Genomic DNA, 8,724 nt, shown 5'->3' with positions numbered 1-8,724 from the left:
TCCCTAACCAGCCGTGACCTGCCAGTTAGAAGGGGCCTTTGCGCACAGGTTCTGAAGTGAGTTGGGGGTCGGGAGGTGGGAGGTGACGACCAAGAATGTAGATGGCTCTTCTAAAAATTAGGAAGAGAGAGGAAAGGGAGGGATGCATGGGGGTGGGTGGGGCAGGATCGTGAACATGTTGCCTGTTTTCTCATCTTCCGTTTGTTTTGAGGCAGGGAGAGTTGGTGCGGGGCCGGGACGTGCCAGCCTTGGGGCCCCCACGCCTCTCCCTCTGCCAGGGGCACCCCCCCACACACCTCACCCATCTGTTCAGTGCCACACCCTCCGGCAGTCCCCAGCACCCGCCCCCTGCCCTGCTCTGCCCGGTCTCTCCCCTGCGGCCCTTTCTCAGTGTTTCATGGGGGCCTGGCCCCTGGAATGGAACCCACCCAGGCAAGGATGTTTCTGTTTTGTTTATGCTGTGTCCCCAGCCCGCAGACGTGGCCTGGCACCCGTGGGTGCCCCACTGAGGTTTGTTGACCGAAGAGTCAGTGAAGAAATGAATGATGAGGGAGTGAGCTAATGGGGCCTCTGCCCTGGAGCAGTGGGGAGTCAGTGCTCTGGAGGGGCTGAGGGGTGGGGAGGAAGGGGTGTGGGGGCCAGGCAGGGGCTGCAGGGGAACTGGGAAGGGGGCTTTGAGACCACAGGGGCCGGCAGGGGGAGCGCGGGGGGAGTGGGCAGAAGGGGGGGGGTGGAAACAAAGGCGCAGGGGAGACAGACCCCTACACTGAGGGGGTGTTTGTATGGGGTGGTGGGAGCCTGGAGTAGAGGTGAAGTCCATTCCCAGAGGGCCTCAATGTCAAATCGAAGGGTTGAAATTAAGGGGTGTAGAACTACGGAAGTTTCTTTTTTTTTTAAAGAATATATTTTTTTGGGGGGCGCCTGGGTGGCGCAGTCGGTTAAGCGTCCGACTTCAGCCAGGTCACGATCTCGCGGTCCGTGAGTTCGAGCCCCGCGTCGGGCTCTGGGCTGATGGCTCAGAGCCTGGAGCCTGTTTCCGATTCTGTGTCTCCCTCTCTCTCTGCCCCTCCCCCGTTCATGCTTTGTCTCTCTCTGTCCCAAAAATAAATAAACGTTGAAAAAAAAAAAATTAAAAAAAAAAAAAGAATATATTTTTTTTTTCTGAGTGGTCTTTTTTCTTTTTTTTTTTGGAGCGGTCTTGAGCGTACCGAAAACATGGCCCAAAATGTAGAGTTCCCAAATTCCCGCCGCCCCCCCCCCCAACCGATTTCTCCTCTGATTAATGCAGGGCATTGGCACCTTACGTTTGTTACAACTGATGAACTAATGTTGATGCATTATTGACTCAAGTGCACAGGTCAAGCTTAGAGCCACTCTTGGTGTCGTACCTTCCAGGCATCTGGCAGCCGGGTATGTATCACGTACCCACCACGACAGCATCCTACGGAGTATTCACTGCCCTGAAACTCCTCTGTGCTCCGTTCATCCCGCCCCACCCCACCCCCTGGCACCCACTGACCTTTTTTCTGTTTCCGCGGTTCTGCACTTTCCAGAATGTCACATACTTGGAATCATACAGTAGTACCATTGAGGACTTCTGAATGGAGAGATTTTCGGAGGGCGGCTGGGGCAGTGGGCCATAGAAGGGACGGGAAAGGGAGAAGCTGGAGGCAGAGAGACTGATTAGGAGCTTGCTGGACAGTGCAGGTGACAAGAGCCTTGACGGGGGAGGCACTGGAGTGGGAGGGGTGGGTGCAGCCGGTCTGGTGGGAGGGGTGCAAGGCGGCGAGCTGTGGCCCCCCCCTCGCCCCGGATGCCTGGCCCGCGGGCCTGTTAGATAAAGGGGCGGGTGGTCACCGGGTCCTGGGAGGCTCCGGACTTGATGCTTCTGCCGTGTTTGTTGAGAACCTGCCGCATGCCAGGCCCCGGAATGCACTGCCTCGTTTTGTTACCCTGTTTTACAGACGAGGAAACTGAGGCCCGGAGAGGCCCAGGAAGTTGCTCCCGCCCGCAAGTGAGTGAAGCCAGCATTCAACCTGCTGAGCCTGGGCCCACCCTCCGCGTACCGCAGCCCGGTCTGTCGTGGTCGGGCCTCAGCATGCGGGAGAGACAGTCACGGGGAGGGACAGCAGGGCAGGGGTTATGGGGCCCAAGGGAGAACCGAGAGTGAGTTCAGGCTTCCCTGCTCCCACAGCCACCCTGCATCTTGGCCACATGGAGAAGCCCTCCCCAGACGTTCACCCGGCCCTTCTGCCGGGGCCACCCCCTGCCCCCTGTCCCCGCGCCCCCTGAATCGAGGCTGGCTCTGTCTTGCAAATAAAGCAATAATGACCCCTGTGACGCTGGCTGGGGGGTGAGCGGCGGGAACGCGGCAGGCGGGGCCGGCAGAGGTGAGAACTGGGGGTCCCGGTCGAGATCCCTAGGCAGGGGCCTCCAGGTGAGCTCTCCAAACGCCACCCTTGGATGGGCCTTGTTCCCCTCGAGCGGGATAGCGTTTATTCTTCCCTCGGGAACAGTCACCAGGGCCGGGGGAACGTTGCGCAACGAGACTGCCAGCCAGGTCCCCTCCGCTCCTCCGTTTCTGTGGCTCTTGCCAGTTTACCCACTGCTAATAACAGTAGGTCTGCTGTGCGGAGGGCCAACCTGTGCTGGCCTGCACCTCGCACAGTCATCACCTGCATTTCAGACCGGCGAAAACCGGGGCACTTGCCCGGAGTCACCTGGAGAGTCAGTGGAGCGATCAGAATCGGAACCCAGGGCCGTCCAAGGAAAGCACCCTTCCCCTCTGCCACGCGGTCGTCCCTCGGCCACCCGGGAGCCCGTACACCCGAGGGGGCACCCTGCCAGTGTCGCTGGCCTGACACGCGCGGGCAGGACTTGAGTGTGTGTCTTCCCCCCCGGTCCAGAAAACCAGCCTGTCCGAGCTCCCCACCTAAGACAGAAGGCGACTGGTGCTCTGAGGGTCCACCATAGACATTCACACGCACCCAGCGCTTTTCCCTAAGTGCTTTCCACGGTCGATCTCATTTGAGCCTCAGGTCAACCATTATCCACTTTGAAGATGAGGCGTTCTAAAGGCCAAGCCCCTGGCCCAAGACCACAGGACAGCAAGGAGGACGATGACCCAGGTCTGACTTCTCGTCCTGACCTCCTTCCACCCTACGCCACCAGCCCCGGGTCGGTCCCCTGGGGAGCGGTGTCCCAACAGAATGAGCTTCCAGAATCCCAGCTGGAGTGCAGCCTTGGCCGGGCTGTGGCCACACTGCCACCCGACAAGCCCAGGGGCCCATCCCAACGCGACTCAGGTCCGTGCCGAGACGGCTGCAGGGACCGGTCGTGCAAAGGTGAGGGCACCATCCGAGGCCCAGAGGGCTGGCTCCGGGGGTGGGGGCTGGGCTTTCTTCCCTCTCGTGGCGCCTGGGTTCCCCATCTGGCTTTCAGCTCCAAGTCAAAATGTGTCTGAGCTATAAACCTTTGAAGATGCAGGTTCTTAATGAAAACGCCGAGAGAAGCCAATTAGAGTGGCAGGAACAGTAATCACTATAATAAGGATAATTGAGTTGGATTTATTAAAGCTGACGACGGGATTTTTTTTTCCCCCGTAAGTGAAGAAAATAATTTACTGATATTAAAACATGATTTCAGTTTTCCTTCACACCCCTGGGAAATGGCATGGTTTCTGGAACTTCAGCTCAAATGTGAGGGTGGCAGAAAACAAGACAAAGCCACCTTAAGTGACTTCACTTCCTCAGGTGGATTCCTCTTGACGAAGGCGCAGGCCAATGAACCCCGAGTTTGGGAGGCAGGGAGGTACACAACGGAGTAGTCAGACCCTATCATTTGCTAGCTGTGTGACTTAACCAACCAGTCCCTCAGCCTCTTTGAGCCTTAGTTTCCTCATCTGTAGAACGGGATAATAATACTAACACTCCAGGGTTGTTGGGGAAATTAAATTAAGCTAAATTACATTAAATTTAATTAAAGAAGGTATATAATACGTCTGGCAAGTGGTGGGCACTCAATAAATGTTAACAATCTTCCCTAATAGTAGGGAGCTATCCATGGAAAGAGCCCAGGGCTCTAAAAGGCCTGCCATGGCCTTTTGGTTTTTTTAACAAGATAAAAATTTCTTTTTCTGTCATGTAAAGTTCTACAGGCAAGCAGTCCTGGGCTGACTGAGTGATGTCACAATCTGCAGGGATATAGTCCCTATCTTTCTTACCGTCTTCGCCACCCTTGCAGGATGCGCTCACCTCCTGGCCCAACATGGCTGCCAAGCTCCAGCCACATGTCTTATTTCCAGCTTAGGGGCGCCTGGGTGGCTCAGTCGGTTAAGCGTCCGACTTCGGCTCAGGTCATGATCTCACGGTCCGTGAGTTCGAGCCCCACATCGGGCTCTGTGCTGACAGCTCAGAGCCTGGAGCCTGCTTCGGATTCTGTGTCTCCCTCTCTCTGCCCCTCCCCTGCTCACTCTCTCTCTCTCTCTCTTAGAAACAAATAAACATTAAAAAGAAAAAAGGAGCACAGTGGGGTCCTCTGCCTCTCTTTAAAGGGCGCTTCTTGGAGTTACACACAACGCTTTAGCTTATAGACCTTCAGACAGAATTTGTCACATAGCCCCACCCGGCAACAAGGAATTCTGAAGAATGTAGTTTTTATTCCAGCACCTGTGTGTCCAGATAGAATCAGGGTCTTTTTGCTAAGGAAGAAGGTGGAGAAAATAGGGGAAAATAGGCCATCTCTGCCCGGTCAGGCCTTTATCACGTAGGTTGCTGGAATAATGCACATAAAACTCCCAACAGCGTCTACACTGTATCAGGGCAGAGCCGGCTCTCACCTGCTCTCTCTACTAGAAAATAGGACGGCCGTCTGGAAGGATCTCTTCTCCATTACAGGCCAGTGCCTCCAAATCTCTTCCGCCTGACTTGCTTGGCCCAGGCCAGAGGCGTGAGACCAGCCGGCCGAGAGGCGGAAAGTAGTGAAATGCGGGGACAAAGTGGCATTTTTATGCACATATTCAGCTGGCAGTGGGGATTTACCATGTGTCGGACACCATGGATAATTTAGCGTCTCTAGAAATTTAGGCTTAAATCAAGTGAATTAATCATTTTTGCTTCTGGGTAATGTATATTGCTGTGGGAGAGTCCCCAGAATATTATATGCAGTTAAAAAAAAAAAAAACCCAGAGAGCGGGTGGGGGACCGGAGAAAAATTAAGACAAAAAACAAAAAACAAACCAAAACGCACAAACCAGCAGGGGCGCCTGGGTAGCTCAGTCGGTTAAGCGTCTGATTCTTGGTTTTGGCTCAGGTCAGGATCTCGAGGTTCGTGAGTTTGAGCCCTGCATTGGGCTCTGAGCTGAGCCTGTAGCCTGCTTGGGATTCTCTCTCCCTCCCTCTCTCTCTGCTCCTCCTCCGCTCTCTCTCTCTCAAAATAAATACACTTAAAACAACATACTTATATTAGCGTTCGGATAATGGTATCCAGGCCACGGCCAGGTGGGGCGGCTGGGGCCTGGGCTGACTTTCAGGCTTGGGGCAAACCCCAGGGGACCCAACTATGCCTTGGGCCAGCTGGACAAAGAACACAGCGGCTCGGGTCATGGGAGGCCGGGCACGGGGAGAGCGTCCCTCTGCCAGGTTCTTATGAAAGAGCCCTCCCCTGGGGTGATGCACCCGTAAGCCAACTGAAATCTCAGATATCTCAGATGCGGACCCTTAGCAAGCGAAACGTTGCTGTAAGTGATTTTTCCATTTTTCGAGATCACGGGGCTGTGCTCTGCTGTCTCTCAGCTGTGTGGGTATGGCTTCTCCTTTACCCTTGGCACAGGGCCTCGGGGGCAGATCTGCTGGGCAGCCTGACCCCAGTGGGGTGGAACCCCCTGGGTTCTGGTTCCAGCTCCGGGCCTCAGTCTCCCCACCTGTATCATGGAAGGGCGGGGCTGTGCCGCCCGGTTCTTCCTGCTGAGCCCGCGCAGACACTGGCCGGCCTGTCACTAGGATCAGAGTCACTAGGTTCAGAGACAGATCCACTGGCCAGGTTCGCTGCGGGGTGGCCAGTCGCCTCCCCTTAATCCCTTCTTACTAACCTCCCTCCAACTTCGAAGAACACACTTCCTTCCCCACAGCCAATTCCCGGGGTCTGGGTCTCCACACACCCGAGGACGGCACGGCAGGACAGAGGGGGGCCCCACTGGAGCTTGGTGAGTCAGGGGGGCCCGGAGGGCGTGGAGGGGGAGGAGGGACCGATCACAGAGATCCCACAGGGCAGGAGCGCCGAGTGAGGCTGGGCCACCCAGTCTGTGAAGTGGGTGGCCCGCACCCCGTGACCAGCTCAGGGTGTAGACGGCTCCTTGCCACCAGGAGGGAGAGACGTCCTTCTCCAGCAGGGGCACAGCTGGGCGGCCCAGGCCTCAGGAAGCTTCCTCCGCTCTGTGGCCATAACCGCTGATGCACGGACACAGACGGGGAAAGGGGATGATAAGGACAAAACGACACTTCTGAAAAAGCGAGCCGAGGGCACGAGCCCCCCCCCCCCCCCCCCGCCGTGCAGGGTGGGGGGGAAGGCATGTGGGAATAGGGAGGCCACCTGACGGCTTCGTGGTCGTAAATCATAAGCTCCAAGCTCCTAAGCCTCTTAGATCTGCAGCACGGTGTAGGATAACGTCAAGGTCCTCATGGGCTTGTGGATGCGTCTGTGACGGCCTGGTTAGGGCAGGGTGGGCCCGGGGGTCTCCCCACACCCTGACCTGCGTGTGCACGCTCTTCTGGCTCTCCCTCCTCCCTCTTGCGCACACCCTCCTCCCCTTGGTCTTGCCCCCTCCCTCTCCTCTCCTCTCCTCCTGCAAACTCTCTGATGCCACCTGTCCTCCCTCAGGTCAAATTCCCTTCTTCCCCGACTTTCCAGCCCAGAACGCTGGGGCCACGGCCAGCCTCCCCTCCTCCCAGGGATATAATGGCTACATTATGCAGCCTGTACCGGTGCTCACCTCCTCCCGTGCAGCTAGGAACGTCCCTCAGCCTCACTGCCTCTCTTCCCTCTAATTTACTTACGATGTTCCTGCCACAATCATTTTCTCCTGTGCTCACCCAGCGGGCTGGCTCCCTCAGACGCACAGTCCAGCCTTTACCTGGCCCAGGCCCTCCTGGCCGTGCTGCCCCGCGTTCTGGGCCCCATCCTGCCCTCTCGGCCGTCCCTGGTCTCCAGCTGCCCCGAGCCCTGCTGGTCGGTCCTGCATTTTCCCAGGGGTCTCTTTCCAAACACAGGGGCGTTTCCCTGTGCTTCTCTGCCTTCCGGACGGCCCCTGACCCCGTCGTTTCCCAGGAAGCTAACGAAGTCATCGGGGGGTATTCCCCTAATGTGCATTTTTTTTCTTAAATGGGGCTCCCCAAATTAAGTTTCAGACACCACAACACCCAGATCTGCCCTGTCGTGTGTGTGTGTGTGTGTGTGTGTGTGTGTGTGTGTGAATTTCAAGAACATCGCCTGGGGAGGGTTCTGTTGACCAATATCTCAACTCCGTTTCAGTGCCCTGTGCTACAGGTAAGGGGCTGAGCTTCCCAGAGGCTCAGAGAACCAGGCCTGTACTAAGGGTGTGTTTTTTCCTCTCTCTCTTCCCCTCCCTCCTTCCCTCCCTCCAAATACAGGGCTTGGTTGGACCCAGTGGGGCCAAGGCACAAACCAGCTCACAGATGGCTGTCTTTACCCTCCCCCAGGACCCTACAGGAGTCTCCTGCCTCCTGGCAACATTTCCCCTGGGAAGCCTGTCGTTTGCATTTTTATTGCTTTTCTCTAATCACAAAAGGAGCATTTGTGTTCCATCATAGTGTTCTTTGAGGCAGCAGATTGGGCCCTTCTTTCTAGTTTGAACAGAAAGGTATTTATCATGGAGTGTTAGCCAGGATACCCAGTTTCCGGATGGCCAGTGAGCCAAGTTTGGACGGATCCAGCCTCGCCGTGGATGAGGCCCACGAGGCTGCTTGGGATTTCCCCTTCTCGCTGCCTTTGGGGCCAGACCTACGGCGGACAGCCCACCGGCCACGCAGAGCGAGTCTTAAACCGGGCTCAGACTTCTCCTCCTGAGTCCTCTGGGGCCCGGGCCGAACTGTGTCCCCCTCCCCCCCAAAGCTACATTGACGTTCTAAGGCCCGGTGCTTCAGAACGTGACCTCATTTGGAAACAAGGTCATTACTGATGTAGTCAGGGAAGATGAGGCCACCCTGGAGTGGTATGGGAGGTGACCCATAATCCACACATCACGCGACGACAGAGGCAGGGACCGGAGGGATGCATCTGGAAGTCAAGGATCGCCAAGGCTTGCCAGCGACCCCCAGAAGCCGGTAGAGGCCAGGGAGGACGCCCCCTACAGGATTCAGAGGGAGCACGGCTCTGCCAGCCTCTTGACCTCAGACTTCTGCCCTCCAGAACCGTGAGACGATAAATCTGGTTGTTGTGAGTCACCTCGTTTGAGGTACTTGGTACCGCGGCCCTGGGAAACTGACGCAACTGGCCGTAGGGCGTCCCCCCTGTAGGACGTGGCGTCATCTCGGCCACAGGCAGTCACGCAGCAGGAGTCAGAGCACAGGAACAAGAACCATCTGCTTGTTCAACTTACCTGTGCCTTTGGGACCTTCCCAAGGCAGGTCTCATAAACACGACCTCCCCTGGCGATTGAATGGCCACACCCAGTCTATGGCTTGATGGCTCAGAACACATCCAGTCCAA

General features: G+C 56.6%; 1 long non-coding RNA gene across 1 annotated transcript; it reads left to right on the top strand.

The window, feature by feature from the left end:
• The first annotated feature begins 1,238 nt into the window (after positions 1 to 1,238).
• Positions 1,239 to 3,458, top strand: LOC123581596. Its single transcript, XR_006703846.1, has 3 exons — positions 1,239 to 1,707; positions 1,965 to 2,014; positions 2,195 to 3,458. It is a non-coding gene; the product is annotated as an uncharacterized LOC123581596 (long non-coding RNA).
• The last annotated feature ends 5,266 nt before the right edge of the window (positions 3,459 to 8,724 follow it).

The sequence above is a fragment of the Leopardus geoffroyi genome, chromosome A3 (assembly GCF_018350155.1).
Source record: "Leopardus geoffroyi isolate Oge1 chromosome A3, O.geoffroyi_Oge1_pat1.0, whole genome shotgun sequence".
NCBI classification, from domain to species: domain Eukaryota; kingdom Metazoa; phylum Chordata; class Mammalia; order Carnivora; family Felidae; genus Leopardus; species Leopardus geoffroyi.
Note: the sequence above shows the minus strand (reverse complement) of the source record. Positions and strands in the feature narration are given on the sequence as shown.